A 20,997-nucleotide genomic window follows, 5' to 3' on the forward strand; every position below is an offset into this window, starting at 1 on the left:
ACACCTCGGTCTCAAAAAACAGCAGAAACAAATAGAAAATCCGTAAAGGTATAGAATACTAGAACAACAACATCAACCAATCTGATATAATTAAAAGTTACAGATCAAACTACCCCCAAAAACAACAGAAAACACATTGTTTAACGTGAACATGAAACATACTGGGCCACACAAAAAATCTTAATAATTTAAATAGAATCGAGTTATTGAAAAATTTGTTCTCTGAGAGTTTTATAGCTGTTCAGTAGCTCAGTTGTGTCCGACTCTTTGCAACACCACGGACTGAAGCAGGCCAGGTTTCTCTGTCCTTCACCATCTCCCAGAGCTTACTCAATCTCACATCCATCTCGGTGATGCCATCCAACCATCTCATCCTCTGTCGTCCCCTTCTCCCCCTGCCTTCAGTCTTTCCCAGCATCAGAGTCTATTCTAATGAGTCGACTCTTCACATCAGGTGGCCAAAATGTTGGAACTTCAGCTTCAGTAACATGCCTTCTAGAATATTCAGGATTGATTTCCTTTAGGATTGACTGGTTTGATCTCCTTGCAGTCCAAGGGACTCTCAAGAGTCTTCTCCAACACCACAGCTCAAAAACACAAATTCTTCGGCATTAAGCCTTCTTTATGGTCCAACTCTTACACCCATACATGCCTATTGGAAAAGTAATGTCTCTGCTTTTTAATATGCGGCCTACCTTTCTCGTAGTTTATCTTCCAAGGAACAAACACTTTAAATTCCGTGGCTGTAGTCACCATCTGCAGGGATTTGGGAACCCAGGAGAATAGTCTGTCACTGTTTCCATTGTTTCCCCATCTATTTGCCATGAAGTGATGAGATTGGATGCCATGATCTTCATTTACTGAATGTTGAGTTTTAAGCCAGCCTTTCTCTCTCCTCTTCCACCTTTATCAAGAGGCTCTTTAGGTCCTCTTCACTTTCTGCCATTAGGGTGGTGTCATCTGCATATGTGAGGTTATGGTATTTCTCCCAGCAATCTTGATTCTAACTTGTGCTTCATCCAACCTGGCACTTTACAAGATGTATTCTACGTATAAGTTAAATAAGCAGGGTGACAATATATAGCCTTGATGTACTCCTTTCCCTATTTGGAACCAGTCTGCTCTTCCATGTCCACTTCTAACTGTTGCTTCCTGACCTGCATACAGATTTCTCAAGAGGCAGGTCAGGTGGTCTGGTATTCCCATCTCTTGCACAATTTTCCACAGTTCATAGTGGTCCACACAGTCAAAGGCTTTGGCATATAATTAAAGCAGAAATAGATGTTTTCTAAAACTCTCTTGCTTTTTCAATGATCCAGTGGATGTCGGCAATTTGATCTTTGGTTCCTCTGCCTTTTTCTAAAACCAGATTGAACATCTGAAAGTTCACGGTTCACATACTGTTGAAGTCTGGCTTGGAGAATTTTGAGTATCACTTTTCTAGCATATGAGATGAATGCAGTTGTGCAGTACTTTGAGCATTCTTTGGCATTGCCTTTCTTTGGGAATGGAATGAAAACTGACCTTTTCCAGTCCTGTACCTACTGCTGAGCTCTCCAAATTTGCTGGCATATTGAGTGCAGCACTTTCACAGCATCATGTTTTAGGATTTGAAATAGCTCAACTGGAATTCCATCACCTACACAAGCTTTGTTCATAGTGATGCTTCCTAAGGCCCACTTGACTTCACATTCCAGGATGTCTGGCTCTACATTGGTGATCACACAATTGTGACTATCTGGGTCATGAAGATCTTTTTTGTATAGTTTTTCTGTGTATTCTTGTCACCTTTTCTTAATATCTTCTGCTTCTGTTAGGTCCATACCATTTCTGTCGTTTCTTGTGCCCATCTTTCCATGAAAAGTTCCCTTGGTATCTCTAAGTTTCTTGAAGAGATCTCTAGTCTTTCTCATTTGATTATTTTCCATTATTTCTTTGCATTGATCACTGAGAACTGAATTCTTATCTCTCCTTGCTATTCTTTGAAACTCTGCATTCAAATGGGTATATCTTTCCTTTTCTCCTTTGCCTTTAGCCTCTCTCCTACTCACAGCTATTTGTAAGACCTCCTCAGACAATCATTTTGCTTTTTTGCATTTCTTTTCCTTGGGGATGGTCTTGATCACTGCCTCCTGTACAATGTCACCAACCTCCATCCATAGTTCTTCAGGCACTCTGTGTATCAGATCCAATCCCCTGAATCTATTTGTCACTTCCACTGTGTAATCATAAGATATTTGATTTAGTTCATACCTGAATGGTCTAGTGGTTTTCCCTACTTTCTTCAACTTAAGTCTGAATTTGGCAATAAGGAGTTCATGATCTGTGCCACAGTCAGCTCCTGGTCTTGTTTTTGCTGACTGTATAGAGCTTCTCCATCTTTGGCTGCAAAGAATATAATCAATCTAATTTTGATATTGACCATCTGGTGATGTCCATGTGTAGAGCCTTCTCTTGTGTTGTTAGAAGAGGGTGTTTGCTATGACCAGTGGGTTTCTTTTGGCAAAACTCTGTTAGTCTCTGGCCTGCTTCATTCTGTACTCCAAGGTTAAATCTGCCGGTTACTCCAGGTGTTTCCTGACTTCCTACTTTTGCATTCCAGTCCCCTATAATGAAAAGGACATCTTTTGGTGGTGTTATTTCTAGAAGGTCTTGTATGTCTTCATAGAACCATTCCACTTCAGCTTCTTCAGCATTACTGGTCAGGGCATAGACTTGGATAACTGTGATATTGAATGGTTTGCCTTGGAAAGGAACAGAGATCATTCTGTCTTTTTTGAGACTGTATCCAAGTGCTGCATTTCAGATTCTTTTGTTGACTGTGACGGCTACTCCATTTTTTCTAAGGGATTCTTGCCCACAGTAGTAGATATAATGGTCATCTAAATTAAATTATCCCATTCCAGTCCATTTTAGCTCACTGATTCCTAAAATGTCAATGTTCACTCTTGCCATCTCCTGTTTGACCACTTCCAATTTACCTTGATTTATGGACCCAACATTCCAGGTTCATATGCAGTATTGCTCTTTACAGCATCGGATTTTATTTCCATCACCAGTCACATCTACAACTAGGTATTGTTTTTGCCTTGGATCTGTCTGTTCATTCTCTCTGGAGTTATTTCTCCACTGATCCCCAGTAGCATATTGGGTACCTACCAACCTGGGTAGCTCATCTTTCAGTGTCCTATCTTTTTGCCTTTTCATACTGTTCATGGGGTTCTCAAGGCAAGAATACTGAAGTAGTTTGCCATGCCCTTCTCCAGTGAACCACGTTTCATCAGAACTGTCTGCCATGACCCATTCATCTTGGGTGGCCTTACAGTGCATGACCAAATGGGGCTTATCTCTTTAATGCAAGGCTGCAAGGTTGTTTTCATATTTAAAATTTGATAAATGTCATTCACTTTGTAGACAAACTAAAAAGAAAAAGCAATATGGTCATCTCTATAGATCAGGAAAAGTTTTTGAGAAAATTTGATATCTAGCATCTATTCCTGAACTTAAACAGAAATAAAATTTCTCACCAAATTCTCTATAAAAATTAACTTCTCCAGTCTGATAAGGAGAAATTAAAAAACAAACTACAAACCAATAGCACAGTTAATTATGAAAGAATGTTTTCCCTCTAATGTAAGGAATAATGCAATAATTTTCTTTTTCACCATTTCTAGTTGACATTATACTAGAGATCATACCTAGAGAATAGATCAGAAAAAGAAATAAAAATCTTTCATATTGGAAAGGAAGAATAAAACTAACTTTATTCAGAGATGACATGACATTTGTCTAGAAAATCCTATGGAATCTACAAAAAAGCTACAGAACTAAAAATGAGCTTAGCAGGTTACATAGTACAAGATCAACATGCAAAAGTCAACTGTCTTTCTAGATAGTCTAACAAGATGTGGTGCGCCTGTGTGCTCAGTTGCTCAATTGTGTCTGACTCTTTGTGACCCCATAGACTATAGTCTGCCAGGCTTCTCTGTCCATGGGATTTTCCCAGAAAGAATGTTGCATGCTCTCCTCCAGGGGATCTTCCCAACCCAGGGACTGAACCCACTTCTCCTACACTGGCAGGTGGGATCTTTACCACTAGCACCACCTGGGAAGCTCATGAGCCTCCTGAACATGGTATCAAAAAACAATGCCATTTACAATAGCAAAACTAATCTGAAGCACTGAAATAAACCTGACGAAGAATATACAACATCTGTAAGCTGAAAACTGTAGACCGTTGCTGAGATGAGGAATATTAAGGGATATACCATATTCATGGCTGAGAAGATTATCTAAAGTTCATATAGGAATGCAAAGGACCCAGAAACCATTTGAGAAAAGAACTTACTTAGAAGATGGCACCAGCTGAGTTTAGGACATAAAAAGCAATAGTAATCAAGAGTGGAGGGCTGGCATTAAGATAGACAGATAGGTCAATGGAACTGAATGGAGAAATATATCCACATTTACATCATCAGCTAATTTTCATTAAGGAGGCAAAGACAATTGGGTGAGTAAGGATTCAACAAACCATGCTAGAATGTTCAGATTCCATATGCAAAAGATGAACTTTGATCCATACTTTACATTATCAGTTCAGTTCAGTCGCTCAGATGTATCTGACTCTTTGAGACCCCATGAATCGCAGCACGCCAGGCCTCCCTGTCCATCACCAACTCCCATAATCTAAAAATTCAAAACAATTTATCTGGAAATGATTTGTTAGTTTTTAAAACACTTATACATACACTTATTACACAACATTGCCATTTCACTTCTAGGTATTTACCAAAAGGAATAAAAGGAAATATCCCTATAAAGACATACATGGCTATTTATAGCTGTGTTATTTGTAATTGCCCAAAATAGAAACTAACTCAAATGTTTATTAACAGATAAATATATTAAAAGATTGAGATAGATCCATAAAATGGAATACTACTCAGCAATAAAAGGTAATAGCCTGTTAATACAGATAACAATATAATCTTAAAATAAGCAAGCTAAATAAAAGACCAAAAAATGCAGATATGCTATATGCATGAGTTTATATAAAATTCCAGAAAATACAGAGTATCTGATAGTGAGAGAAGGCACATCAGTGATGGCTTGGGAAGATCAGACAAGGAAAGAATCAAGGTGAGGAAATGTTTAATGCTGATGAATATCTTTCTTATGTAATCCAGCGATAGTGTCATAAGTTTATAAACATTCAAACTCATTAAAATGTAAATTTTAAGCATATGTAGTTTGTCAATTATACCTCAATAAAGCTGTTAATAAAAGAGAGAAGGGTTTTGTAAGTCCAAAATTTAAGGTAAAATGTAGATGTAAAAATGAATCCCAGAGTTAGGCAAGGAAAAGTCAGTTTATAGAAAAAAAAGAAAAGATAAAAAGGGAGAGAAACTCTAGAAGGAACTGTTTTTCAAAATATTGAAGAGCTTAGATATGTCATTCAAAAATATAGTGGAGAAAGTCAAACCATTTGACATTTCTCAGGCAATGGTGATTTTTAGGAACACAACTTGGAAAGAATAATGTGAACTCATGTTAAAGTCAGTCTTAAGACATAAATGGAGGTTATAGAAGAGACATGGTCAGAACACTCTGATGAGAAATGAAAGGAAAGGGATTAGGGAACAGGAGTCAAGGACTATAAAAGAGGGTGTTCTGGGATGTGAATCCTCAAGTGTGTTTGACAGCTGAAGGCAAGCAAAGCAGCCTGCGGAAAGGAGAACTGGAAGACTTAAGGAAGGAAGGAACAGATGAAACAAAATTTTAATTACAGGTTGGTATGGAATTAAATGTAGATGGTGATTGCAGCCATGAAATTAAAAGACACTTACTCCTTGGAAGGAAGGTTATGACCAACCTAGATAGCATATTCAAAAGTAGAGACATTACTTTGCCAACAAAAGTCCGTCTAGTCAAGGCTATGGTTTTTCCAGTAGTCATGTATGGATGTGAGAGTTGGACTCTGAAGAAAGCTGAGCGCCAAAGAATTGATGCTTTTGAACTGTGGTGTTGGAGAAGACTCTTGAGAGTCCCTTGGACTGAAAGGAGATACAACCAGTCCATTCTAAAGATCAGTCCTTGGTATTCATTGGAAGGAGTGATGCTAAAGCTGAAACTCCAATACTTTGGCCATGTCATGCAAAGAGTTGACTCATTAGAAAAGACTCTGATGCTGGGAGGGATTGGGGGCAGGAGGAGAAGGGAACAACAGAGGACGAGATGGTTGGATGGCATCACCGACTCGATGCATATGAGTTTGGGTAAACTCTGGGAATTGGTGATAGACAGGGAGGCCAGGCGTGCTGTGATTCATGGGGTCGCAAAGAGTCGGACACGGCTGAGTGACTGAACTGACTGACTGACTGATGGAATTGAAGGGTTCCCCAAGTGGCACAGTGGTAAAGAATCCACCTTCCAATGCAGGGGACGCAAGAGATACAGGTTCCATCCCTGGTTCTGGAAGATCCTCTGGAGTAGGAACTGGCAACCCATTTCAGTATTCTTGACTGGAAGATTCCAAGGGCAGAGGATCCTGGTAGGCTACAGTCCATGGAGTTGCAACGAGTTGGACATAACTGAGCAACTGAGCACACCAGCATGTGGAATTAAGAGTAAAAATCAATCAGGACACTTCAGAAAAGAGATAACCCTTGTTTTCCACTGAGGATAAAAAGGAGAAACCAGAAAATAGAGATGGATAAAAATCTTGAGCTAAATAGTTAAAGAAGAATTAGTAAAGAGGGGTGTTCATATAATTAGAGTTCCTATCTTCTAAGTGAAAAGGAAGATCAAGGTAACTAGCTAGGTTATGCTACGTGCTTTAGAGGACAGTTAGAAATTTAGAGTAGTTACTATAGAATCATCCAGAGATAAGTAAAATGTTGGCAGGTAATACTGAAGGCTCAACCAAGTTTAAGAAAAAACACACACAAATTACTATATAGAGAGACAGCAAATAAAGAGAGATGGTTTTCTTTATGCAGAGAAAACAAATGGTTAGTTTGACCCAGAATTGGAGGTTAGCCAGTGACTATAGCTAAAGGTCAAGAGGGAATGGATTGTGGTTGCTTCTTAAAGTGTATTCAAAATGGTTTCCTTGGTTCTGACACATCCATCCATTCAACAGAAAAAATATTTACTTAGGATCTGGTAGACCTGGGTTGTGGAGCATGCAAGAACAATTATCTTCAGTGAAGGTTAACAGTATATAATCAGTAGGAGAATAAATACGTTTATTGATTCCTGTTCTTTGCTGTGGACATTTACCTGCAATTGAATCACAGCATCTAAGGGCCAGAGAGATTTTAAGGGTTATAAAGTTCGACACCATCATTTTATTGATGAGGAAACAGACATAGATTATGCTGGAGATTTTTCCAAAGGTAATCAGAAATAAAACAAGATCCTTTAGATCCTGGTATTTTAACCACTCACCAAACTTACTTTGCAAAGTTGCTAGTCAACTTTAAAGGCAGTATAAAGGACATAATACCTAGAAACACCAAAATATGTGCATTACTATGGAGGAAAATTTTGCTTAGGGAACTCTGCTCTAATGATGACTATAAAAATGCACTAAGCAGTGGCCATATCCATATATTCAAGGAAACTGGATAAAGTGAATTTTCAACTTGGGACAATATCCTATTAGATAATATATATTCTTAGCATACTCCAGCTATAATACTGTTCTTTTACATTTACAACCGAAAACATGTGACTGTTTCTAATAAAAATATTCACTGCCCAGTTTTTCCAATTTCTAGCTAGTTTCTTCACTATAAGGAGTTTATTTGGACTAGAAATTCTGTGTTTTCAGCAACAAAGAACAGGATCAGAAAGTTATTCCCAAATAGGAAATGAGATTATATGCTCCTTGGGGCCAGGTATCATGCTTATTTTATTCACTGTTGTGTTATGCAGCACTGAGAACATTGTCATATATTAAATGCACAGAAGTACTGTTGAATGAACTCATAAAGTGAGACAGATGGACACAATCGATCTTATTGGATGAAGATCATGGTCTCCAAAGTAAAGGTAAATGTAGACTTGACTCATGGAGACACTGAGGGGTGCAGGGAGGCCTAACCCAGCAGGTGTAGGTACAGGCAAAGAGAAGCTTCACTATTTGGTACAGCAAACACAGCCAAGAATACCCAAAGCAGAAGAGGTAGGAGGTTTTTTTTGTTTGTTTGTTTCTTTTTTTATGACTCAGTGGCATCATGGGTCAGGAGGACTAGTCTGTGGCACACAGAATAATCTCTGTAAGATACAGGTGACAAGGATAAATTAGGGGAAAATCAGTAAGGTAGAAAAAGCACTGCATCTGAAGTCAGAAACATTGAGTTTAAATTTTTTGTTTTTAATCAACAGTGTGGACTGAGCAATTTGCTTGTCCTGCTGTTATTCCATATCAATTTTCTTGCTAATGGACCAGTAGCCACCTAATTGTCAAAACAGAGATAGGGTGGCTTAAACAATGAACATTTACTTCTCACAGTCACGGAGCCTAGGAATGCTAAAATCAAGACTGGCAGATATGGTGTCTGGTGAGAGCCTACATCCTATTTCCTAAGACAGTCATCCACTCTGTGTCTTCATGTAGCAACTGGGGAGAGGAAGCTCTCTGGGTCTTTTGTAAAGGCACTAATCCCATTCACAAGCACTCTACCTTCATGACTGCATCACTTCCAAAGGCCCCATCTCCAAATAGCATCAATCAGGGATTACAGTTCAACATACGAATTTGGGGGAACACAAACATCCCACCTGTAGCATCATTTCAACCTTCAATTCCTTCTCCTTTATTCTCTGTGTTTTGTAATGACACTAACTATTGACCCAAACCAGGGTGGTCATAGATGCCTCCATCTCCCTCACCCTTATATACTCAAGCAATGATTTCATCTTTATTTTCCATTTCTTAAATATTTTCATATATATTCCCTTCTTTCTTCTATATGCACTGCTGCCCAGGTTAGACTAACCTCTTCTTCTTCTAGTGTTTCCTACTGTAACTGCAATGCAGGAGACCCCAGTTGGATTCCTGTGTTGGGAAGATCCACTGGAGAAGGGATAGGCTACCCACTCCAGTGTTCTTGGGCTTCCCTGGTGGCTCAGCTGGTAAAGAATCTGCCTGCAATGCAGGGGACCTAGGTTCAATCCCTGGGTTGGGAAGATCCCCTGGAGAAGAGAAAGGCTACCCACTCCAGTATTCTGGCCTGGAGAATTCCATGGACTGTATAATCCATGGGATTGCAAAGTCGGACACTATATGTTACATATATTTAACCACCCTACCCACACTTCAAAGGATAAAGTCCAAACCCATTATCATTGTATGCAAAAATCTTTCATGACACGAAGCTTATTACCTCCTTTAGTCTCATCTCAACACCTTCCCCTCTGTCCCAGTCATATTGAATTACTTGCTGCTTCTGCGTGTACTCCCCTTTTGTTTTGTGGGGGAAAACCATCCCTACCAGAGTCACTACGCCCCCATTCTTCGTTTAGGACTCAAATCAAGATTTTCTATGATGCCTTGCCTAGGCTCCATGACTTCTCTGGAAAGAACAGACCACTGTCTCTTGTGCATTTAATTCTCTTATAACAGCCACATACTGTCTTTCTTTTAGCCATGTCAGTCTTTATGACTTTGTGATTCCTTAGAGGTCAGGAGCTATGTCTAAGTTACCCTTAATTTCTCAATACATAGCACAGTGCCTGGCACATAGAAAGTACTTAATAATTGTCAGAAGGACAGATGATTGGATTAATGAATGTGTCAGAAAGTTCTAGAGTATGAGAAAATGGACATGAGAAGAATTTTAAGGTCAAGGCAGTGAGTCAACATGGCACCCTATGTCCGCTTATTTCACACCCTATGTCTGGATTTAATCTCCCAATTAAAATTCTATTATGTAAAGAAGTCTTGGCTTTGAAAAATTACACCAGTAAAGCTGCCCTCTGGCACTACTGGATTGCACAACAGGAGAGAGAACAGGAAACCAGCTATCTGTAGGAATTTTTTTTTTTTTTCCCAAAATCAGCTTTCAATTAAAACAGTAGGGATCTTCCATCTAAATAATTTTTAGCTGTGTTAAAAGCTTGCAACTGGAATGAGTCAATCTCAAAAGATAAATAAATACTATTAATAATTTGAATTAGGAAGCTTCACTTCCACCCACATAAACTGCTTGTTCCCCTAAGAGAAGTTCATGATTTCCTTTCCCAGTGGTTTATCTCATTATTTCAAATTTCTGTAGGCTTTATTCCAGGAAGATCTTGGGCTTCTTAAATACAAGTCAGAGAATTTTCAGAGCTGGACTGGTTTTTAAAGATATCTAGAACAATCCCTTCATTTTTACAGATAAAGAAACTGAAATCTAAAGACTGTAAGTACCCAACACCACACTTTCTGTGAATTCAGGTCTTTCAGTTCTCACCTAGTTCCATTTATTACCCTCATCATACTAGAGTCAAATAAAATCCATTCAAAGTAGGCAAGAGGAATATCAAACCCTAAACACTACCTAACTCTGCCATCATGGGAAATCTTGTGTTACTAGAAAGTTTCTCAATGTTCCACCAGTCATTTTACAACAGGCTATTTTGTAAAAAACACACATCCTTTACCATGTGTATTAAGATTGTGCAGAAGTAATTTCAGTTTTGCATTGTTGAAATTTGGAATTTGATATTGGAATACATTCTTAAATAAACATGGCTATATTATACATCATTTTAATGCACATTTCTTGCTTTATATTTTTTGCTAATGAATTATTATTTGCTCTTTATTTTATACCTATTTTAGACTATGAAAATGATGTTAGACAAAAAGCAATTTTGAGCAATTATTTTTCTGTTCAAAATGGGACAAAAAGCAACAAAGTCAACTCATAATTTCAACAATCTACTTGGTCCAGAAACCACTAATGAACAAAGAGTACAGGGGTGGTTCAAGAAGTTTTGCAAAGGAGATGAGAGCCTTGAAGAAGAGGAGTGCATTTTCTGGCCATCCGAAGTTAACAACAACCAACAGAGGATCATCGAAGCAAATCCTCTTACAGCTACACAAGAAGTTGCCCAAGAACTCAACGTCAGACATTTTGCAGCTTAAGAACTCAACGTCGGACATTTTGCAGCCATTTGGCATTTGAAGCAACCTGGAAAGGTGAAAAAACTTGGTAAGTGGGTGTCTTATGAGCTGACTGCAAATCAACGAATAACTATCTTTTTGAAGTAGTTGTCTTCTGTTATTCTACATAACAACAAAAAAGTTCTTGATTGGATTGTGATGTGCAATGAACAGTGGATTTTATACGACAACCAGCAACCACCAGCTCAGTGTTTGCACAGAGAAGTTCCAAAGCAACTCCCAAAGCCAAACTGGCACCCAAACAAAGGGTCATGGTCACTGTCTGGTGGTCTGCTGCTGGTCTGATCCACTACATCTTTCTGAATCCGGACAAAACCATTTCATCTGAGAAGCGTGCTCAGCAAATCAATGGGATGCACTGAAAACTGCAACACCTATAACTGGCATTGGTGAACAGAAAGAGCCCGGTTCTCCTCCACAACAACACCTGATTACACACTGAACAACAATGCTTCAAAAGCTGAACGATTTGGGGTATGACGTTTTGCCTCATCTGCCATATTTACCTGAGCTCTAACCAACCAATTACAACTTCTTCAAGCTTCTTGACAACTTTTTGCAGGGAAAACGTTTCCACAACCAGCAGAAGGCAGAAAATGTTTTCCAAGAGTTCATCAAATCCTAAAGCATGTGTTTTAATGCTAAAGGAATAAAACTTATTTCTCATTCAAAAAAAAATGTATTGATTGTAATGGTTCCTATTTTGATTAACAAAGATGTGCTTGAGCCTAGTTATAATGATTTAAAATTCAGGGTCCGAAACCACGATTATTTTTGCCCAACCTAGTAACATGCATTCTTGTCTCCCTCTTTCATGGAATCCTCACAAAAGAATGACACTTTTTCTTCCTTCATGAACTGAGAAATGACTCAAGGAATCTTACAGTCCTTTGGTCTATAAAGGCACCGTGCTTTATATGAAGTATTTGCTATTCTTTTAACTTCACCATCTGGATTCTACCACTTCTCCCTCTTTAAGGTGATAAGTATAGTAATGACCTCACCATCAGGTATTTCTTGGGAATTAACAATCAACTGAGGTTAATGGCCCACAGAATAGCCATGGTCCATCAACTCCACCCAGCCTGTCATTAATCCCCAGGAAATGTCCTGCTTCCCAATTGTTATTGCTTAATTTAGACTTTTCATTCTCATCAAGCCTTACAATATTGCTACCTCCAATAAGAAGCTTTGTGTTTTATTAGTCCGTGTCCTAATGGTTCAGCAAGGGTTATTTCCCTAACTGGTGATCACATAAAACTAGAATGTACCTTATTAAAAGTTACCTTAATAACCATTACAACATCTCCAGACTTTTTAATATTTTATATATTTTAAATATGACTTTTAAATCAACAAATGGGATAGGGTACTATATCTTTAAGGTTAAAACCCCCAACTCATTCTCCAAATCCCTCTTAACCCTCTCTTCTCTCTTTACCTTCTCTCTTTTAATTAGAATAAATCTAATTACTTTATTTATTTTTACAAGTTACTCTTCCCATTTAAAGTGGTTTTAAACTTTAAATGGTGTCATAAGTTGTCTACAACACTAAATGTTACATATGCCTTACAAGCAATTTCCAGACATTACACAGCCCACACCACTGCCACCTCTTTCACTCGCTATACAATTCACTGCAATGCTTCATTTAATTCAAAGATGCACAAACCTTTGCTGGCCCTCTTTCTGGTTCATTTCCTTCTTCAGTTTGATGAATGGAGCTACAGCAAGGCTAAGAGAGGTAAGAGTGTGAGGCACAGAGAGAGAAGTCTAGGGATAATATGTAAATATCCAGAGCTCTTTCAGCATCAAAGTCAATTTCAAAAATACAGCCAGATCCCTATTATGAAAAATATATGTTGTCAACAAATAGTTTTTAATAAAAATGGGCTAAAATGATACCAATATTGTCATATTTTTATATGTGTATGAAGCAGAGCAAGAAAAACGGGATGCGTGAAGGACAGGGACCATGATTTTTGTTAATTCCATTAATAGTTCTTTTCATACAAGTAGAAGACAACAAAAATATTAAGGAATCAAAACAAGTATAGTAAGACATACTAAATTGATGCTTTTGAACTGTGGTGTTGGAGAAGACTCTTGAGAGTTCCTTGGACTGCAAGGAGATAAAACCAGTCCATTCTAAAGGAGATCAGTCCTGGGTTTTCTTTGGAAGGAATGATGCTAAAGCTGAAACTCCAGTACTTTGGCCACCTCATGAGAAGAGTTGACTCATTGGAAAAGACTCTGCTGCTGGGAGGGATTGGGGGCAGGAGGAGAAGACGCCAACAGAGGATGAGATGGCTGGATGGCATCACCGACTCGATGCACATGAGTTTGAGTAAACTCCAGAAGTTGGTGGTGGACAGGAAGGCCTGGCGTGCTGCGATTCATGGGGTCGCAAAGAGTCAGACATGATAGAGTGACTGAACTGAACTGAACTGAACTGAAGACATAAATGGGTATCAAGAGACCCAGGAAATAAGAGCTTCAGTCTTAACATTTGCGGTCATCAGTTGTATAACTTTTAACTGGTTGTTTATGCTCTCTGGATCTCAGGTTCCTCATCTAGAAAATAAGGTATTGAACTAGATAATGTTATCATTTCTTCTCAACAGCACCTCAGTTTAGTTCAGTCACTCAGTCATGTCTGACTCTTTGCGACTCTGAAAGTTTTGAAACAGTTCAGAAGCATCATTCTTCAGTGCTCAGCTTTCTAGATAACAACAGCAACTAGATAATATTTATCATTTCTTCTCTTGGCTTCCCTGGTGGCTCAGACTGTTAAAAATCTGCCTGCAATGAGAAGACCTGGATTCGATCCCTTCATAAGAAAGATTCCCTGGAGAAGGAAATGGCTACTACTCCAATGTTCTTGCCTGGAGAATTCCATGGACAAGGGAGGCTCAAGGGGTACAGTCATGGGGTCACAAAGAGTTGGAAACAACTGAGTGACTAACACTTTCAACAGCAACATTTTATGATTATTTTAATCCATAATCAACTGTTTGAATACTCAACTGTCAGAATTTAATTATATCTAGCACAGATTTTTATCAAAATAATTATTTTCTTCTACTTCAAGCTTATATCTGTACTTATATGTTTACTCATTCATCAAATAATAGATGGCATCCTATTAGAATACATACCAAGCCAGGTAAGCAGTATATAATACAGTAGTGTAAAAAGAAAAAGTACATGGAAGGCAGTAGATGATTCTTGCTCTTATACCATTTACTTTACAATTTAGTGGGTAAAACTTAAAAGGATATTAATGATAATAAGTGGAGATAGGTAAGAAGTGAAGAAGGTAAAAAACGTAAAATGAGCTAAGACAGATAGTAGATAAACCGAGAACAGAAGAAACTGGTTGTGTATTCAAATCCAAGGTAGCCAAAATTGCTGGGAGAAGAGATGAAGTTGGCAGGCTAGATGAAGCTGGACCTCATAGTTCATAGTAAGGAGTTTGAGTTCTATTTGAAGTAGAATAAGGCACTATTGGTGACTTTAAGTATGCAACTGTTAACTAGAAAATTCACTGCTGACCTTTCCAAAAGGAATATAAAAATAATTTTATTCCATCATTATATTAGCAATAGAAAGTATTTCAGTTAACCAGGTTTGAACACAACTTTTTAAAATTGTATCTTTTAAAAAACCTGTGAGCAACTATGTTAGGTAAATGACTATAATGATTAGTTAAGCTATATCTTCTATATCAAATTTCTACTTATGCAAAGAAACCCAAGTGCTGATTTTACCTCCAAAATGTGAAATAATTTTCACTATGATATATTTTACAATTATTTGGAGAGGATTCAGAATTCCATACAAGTCAAATAGATTTATCAAGGGAGAAGGGACTTAATCTGTACAGATATGCAACTAATAGAATGTTCAAAGACAAGGTCAGAAATTATGAGCCATTGAGGATATTAATGAAAAAAGAAGGGAGCTGGGCTTGGGCAGCCAGATCTCACTAGTGACAGCAATAAATGAGCTTACTTTGGGTTTCAGAACTGTTTGGCATGTACCAATCTACTATGTGAGATATAATCTTCAAAGGGAATTGATAAAAGCCTAAACTCAGAGTGGATAACACATTAGGAAGGATTTTCAAGGAATCAGTTCTGCACTAGGAAGAAACTGAACCCCATGACATGATTCATCCTTATACTTTTCTACTGTTCAATAAAAGTTTAAAGAATAGGGGAGGGGGAATTATTCATAATTCTTTTTATCTTCACATATACACAGTTTTTCAAAGATAACTGTACTAGTAAAACTAATAAAAGTGAAAATATAACTTGCGTTATACACTGCAATTTTAGATGTACAGTGGGTAAAATGACATAGAAGCAATAGATGCAATTTTCAGTTGACTGGATTTTAAGGATTCATGATTCTTTAATGAGACCTGAGGAAAATTATTTAGCTTTTTTACCACTCAGACTTTTTAACTGTAAAAATGGGGAGAACTAAGGGTGAGATTCTATACAGCATGTTTACATATCAGGGATTTTTGTCTGTGTTGCTCACTTAAACCCAGATTTTGAAACAATTCTTGAGATATAGTAAGTACTCACAAATATTTTTTGAAATAATGAATCAGTGAGCACACACGTATGTAGAAAAACATGCATAAAAATATGTTAATGGTGTGCAAGTTCACCAAAACTGTGTTATAGATTGCAACAGCATTAAAAAAAAAAGAAAGAAAAAACTTAAATAAGCTTCTTCCTCTTCCACAAATGATTTGAATGGAAAGAATATGATCTGTGAAGTCACACAGAACTGGATTGATATCACAGATTCATCACTTATACTAACTCTGTGACCTTGGAGGACTGATCTGTTCTGCCAGGGTAGGAGACATAGGAGACACGGGTTCGATCCTGGGTTGGGAAGATCCCCTGGAGGAGGAAATGGCAACACTCTCCAGTATTCTTGACTGGAGAATCCCACAGAGGAGCTTGGTGGACTACAGTCCATGGGGTCACAAAGACCCACAACTGAGCACACTCCACATACACGCATGTGCTGGCACTGAAGATGTCAAATGTGGTGCAACTGAAATTTGCAAGAGAATTTAATGGAGTTAAAATATGAGAAAACACTGAATACTGTATTGCCTGACACATATCAAGCCTTCATTAATGGTCACTTTTTCTCTGTTTTCAATTAAATTCTGTATTCCTGTATACAACTTGGCCAATTACTCACTAAGATTACTTTCAAAAAGAATCTTTGCTTCCCTGTTATCCTTGGCTGGGGCTCTTTGATGCTCACAGCATATAAAAGCAGGAACTAGATACTTGAGTTCTACATGTTTAGCTCAGATCTCTCTTTGGTAAATTTTTAAATTCAAATGTATTAAAGTTAAAACCCTCAAAAAGAACCCAATAATAAACAAAGCTCTTAAAAAGAATATTAAATATTAGAACACATCTCTGTTAATCATGGACATATTTTTGTTCTTACAGATATATGCACACATAAAATAAAGCATTTATTTGATTGTGAATCACAGCTTGTCAAGATTTGGCATCAATTACAAAACTCCATATTGAAGAAAAACAAATAAGAGGAATAATATAACATAACCCACATCCTTACAAATACAAACACAAAGAAAACAGAAAAAGTCCACCTAATTTTTGAATTGTTACATTTTTGCTTGCTTTAGTTGCTATAATTCTAAAAAGAAAAAAATAGATGAGTCACTCAAGTAAATTAAGTCCAGTTATATACATGTTATCTTTCAGGAATCATCTGAAGAAATATTTATGGCAAAGATAATCACTGATGGTTGAATTTACTGGAAAAACTAATTTTGAAGTAGATCAGGAATTCCTTCAAATACACTTAAAAACATCTAACCTGTCAACTGTAAATGGAGTAACACTGTTGATCCTGCAAAATTTTTTCACTGTCACTCTGAAGTAAACTAAAAAGAACCAAGAAAATGGTCAGCACCATGAAAACTATAAATTGCTTTTAGGATTTATATTTTCCCATCCTTCCAGAAGTAGCATTTAATAAAATAATCTGGTTCTTACTCCAATTCAATCATTGTAGAATAGAGATTCTCAAAACCAATTTGCTTTTATTTCTTTACTGAGTTTTAAGCACCTTTCATCCTTAGAACCAGAGTCTTGCTATCAAAAAAAAAAAATAGTATTCATCCATAAGCTCAATAAGATTTATGAATTTTTTGAGAGAAAGTAGCAATGACCTGCAGAGGAGATGTTCTCCCTCTAAGTCACTTGTATGGACAGCCCATAAAAAGACATGAATCCCTGGGAATTTGAATCCCTGGGAATCCCTTGACCTGTGTTTGTGGGGGTTTTACTGTTGTTTCATCTCTTGATGGAGGAGAACAGGCAGGGAACTGATATTTGCTGAGCACTTACTCTGTGCCATGTACTTTACATACATTATAACATTGTATCCTCAGACAACTGAGCAAGAAGAAGTTCATATGCTCACTTTACATTGGAGAAATTGATGCTCCAATAGACAGTCCATCTAGAAAGTGGCAGAACCTGACCTAGGCAGGGCTTGAGTCTGTTGGCTTCTATCTTTCCAATAAATCATCTCAATGACACAACTTCACCTGCGAAGAGAGCTAAGGACAGCTAGGAAAAAGATATACTCTGCCAGGAAGATGTGGAAGGCCTGCACATTTCAAAGACAGGTAATTATTTCAGCAAACAGCCTAAAGTACAGAGCTGGCATTAGCAAAGGAGTTGTAAGAGCCTTAGTTTAGCAAAGTAAATTTTCAACACTTCATGAATTGTTCTTGCCTGCTCTCTCATGTATCCACAGACACCACAGATCTCAAACTTCAACTTGTGATTCCAAATATTTCGGGCAAATATTTACAAGCATTTTACCTCCGATGTGCAGCTAAGGGGATAACAAGAATCAGATTTCATTTCAGCATTTCCCTGTGCTGTGGTCAGAATCATAGTAAATACAGGGGGATAGTAACATCTTCCACTTGTTGAGAGATTACAAGCCATTATGCTAAGGGCATTTCAAGCACTATATTAATGAACCTTCAACAACTTTTTGAAATAAGAGCTATTACTTCTCCCACTGAAAGGTGTAGATGGTATGGTTTAAGAGGTTAAACAAGCCAGCTGAGATCCCACAGCTGGTGAGTGGCAGTTTGGAGATCCAGAATCTGGTATGTCAGACACCCAAATTCATGCACATGGGTGCTCTGTGACCCCATCACTACTTGGCTCCCTTGGTCTCTCCTCCCCACTTCACCTCCACCCAAAGATGGGTTTTTATTCAGGCTTCAGAGTGGGTACCACAGAAATGATGGCTAGAAAATGTTGTCAAATTTATACACTAATTATCTTCTGTAATTTATAAATTGTATGGAATTTATACCAAAAATATTCTGCATTTCCTTTTGTTGAAATCAACTCTTTATCACCTTTCCAGACCCCCACATAGTCCAAAATGTGTTCATGATATTAAAAAGGTTTGCTAAACCCAAAGGTAAGAAGGGGTTACCTGCCTCTCAAGCAGTATGATTCAGAAACAAAGAGACCACTCATGAGAGAAACAAAAATGTTTTCCTATTCATTTTCTTCATTTATCTTTTTTGGAATATTTTCCAATTCCTTTGTTAAAGGAGTGTCTTGGTATCTTTCCCCTTTTATTACATTAGCTCTTTCAGACTTCTCTTGTTATCAGCATTTTTCCCTATCTTAAAAGCAGAGTTATAAGTTTTCTGTCCCTTTAGACTTTATAAGAGAGTAAAAAAATATAACTCTATGGAGACTTTGCCTTATTCAATTTTTTACTCAACTTGCATGTCTGAATCAAATCATTCCAGTGTTAATTGATTGGAAATAGTGTTTACTAGTTTGCAACTAGAAATAAGATTTGATGGATTTGCCCTTGTTTCTTAAGACATATATCACCAAATCCTTGCCGGGAATTACATTTTTTAGAGAAGATAAAAATGGAAGTAACTGGATAAATTTTTTTGGTGTGTGAGTTCAACAGATGTGTGTCAGAGTATGGAATACACTGGTCGATTCTCACAGACACTCTGGACATGCTATCCTGTGTTATGAATATCTAAAGTAATGATATTCTTCCCCAGTGACTCAGACAGTAAAGAATCTGCCTGCAATGTGAGAGACCCAGTTTCAATTCCTAGGTTAGAAAGATGTCCTGGAGAAGGCAATGGCTACCCACTCCAGTATTCTTGCCTGGAGAATTCCATAGACAGAGGAACCTGGTGGGCTACAGCCCATGGGGTCGCAGAGAGTCGGACACAACTGAGAAGAAAGCTGGCTTCTCCTCATTCACTTGGCAATCTCCTTCTTACTTTCATAGTCTTTCTATGTATACATCAGCGGGAGTATCCGCTAACACATTCATAAACTTTTAACATCAGAATATTGTGTGACTTCTGACAATTTTTAAAACTCACAACTTTGGTAAAGAAAATTTAGTCTCTGTTATTGATAGTAAGTTTTCTTGTTTTTCCTGCCAGTCATCCTGATGACTTGAATTACTAACAGGATGACTTCCTTTTAACTGCTGAAAATATCCTCTCTAATTTGGGTTTAAAGGGTTTTCTAAATGACTTGTATTTCCTATTCACACGTGGAGAGTAAATACTCTATTGAAACTTGAGACTCGCTTGCAAAATTAAAATGAAGCAAATAATGCTTCAGTGATATAACTTCCTTGACTATTTTTTTTTAACCAGGTGAAATAGAGGACCATCAGTTAAAGCTCAGGCACTCCTGTGAAGCTGAAAATACTTAACATTCAAATAAAAAAAAAAAAAAAAAAACTGCTGTGGGTGGGAGGTTTCCCCTTCTATCTTTAATATAAATCAACCGGAAAGTCTCAGGAAACAAAACTAGGCTATTATCTCATGGTCTGGAATCATCTGGCCACATGCCCTAATTCAGAGCTTCTAGAAAGTTAAATACAGACAGCAGGTAGCTTTAGTCTGGGCAGATCCCAGCTGGGAAAGAAGGAAGCTTCTCTTGTTGTCTTGGATAAACTGACATTTCTGTCAGTCTCTCCAGCTATAAAATCCATGTTAAATCTTTGCTATATAGAACAGTCCTGTTTTTAGGATTACTAGGGGAAGATCAGAGCCTTAAATATTCACTAACTGGATTTCAAAAAGATGATCTATTATCATGACTGTAGAGTACCAACATAGAGGGAGAAAATGAAATCAGTCTGGCCTTCTCTCTGAAGGCCCCCATTTTTCAGGATCTGGGAAAATTACTACTATTTCAGTAGTAACAGAAATAACAATTGTTTTTTGTTTTAAATAAGAAGATAATTAAAAACAGCTTTAAACCTCTTTACAAGGTCCTGTTTTTTTTTTTTTCCCCCCATGTTCTCTAGTCTTCAAAGATTGTATTATCCCCAAATGCATTTCATATTCCCAAATAATGGTTCAAAACCCCATCTTCATGACCTGAAGAGCCTAATATTTTGCCAAATCCTTCTCTCCACTGAGGATCTTTTCATATGTTCAGTAAACAGTTAGTGCAGCAGAAAGATATACTGTTCTGTATACAGAAATGGTACAAGAAGAGTTTCCTAAGGAATAATTAAAAGCAGACTTTAAGGGCTATTTCTATGTCATTCACACTGTGCCACTTAAATTGCATTCCACCCCTATCTAGGTAAGATCCTTGCTCCCTGAACTCCCAGGAGACAGTATATATTTCTCTGTTATAGATGGTACTTAACAGAAGCAGAAGATATTATGAGGAGGTGGCAATAATATACAGAAGAACTGTACAAA

The 20,997-nt window shown here is 37.5% G+C and overlaps 1 long non-coding RNA gene across 1 annotated transcript in view; it reads left to right on the plus strand.

Annotated features, from left to right (window-relative positions):
* The window catches only part of LOC132660239 (uncharacterized), a 41,953-nt gene extending 29,471 nt beyond the window's left edge, over window positions 1-12,482 (plus strand). The window contains exon 2 of the long non-coding RNA XR_009601622.1: window positions 10,835-12,482. This is a non-coding gene — a long non-coding RNA (uncharacterized LOC132660239). The remainder of the gene's footprint in view (window positions 1-10,834) is intronic.
* The last annotated feature ends 8,515 nt before the right edge of the window (window positions 12,483-20,997 follow it).

The sequence above is a fragment of the Ovis aries genome, chromosome 8, assembly GCF_016772045.2.
Source record: "Ovis aries strain OAR_USU_Benz2616 breed Rambouillet chromosome 8, ARS-UI_Ramb_v3.0, whole genome shotgun sequence".
In the NCBI taxonomy this organism is placed as follows: domain Eukaryota; kingdom Metazoa; phylum Chordata; class Mammalia; order Artiodactyla; family Bovidae; genus Ovis; species Ovis aries.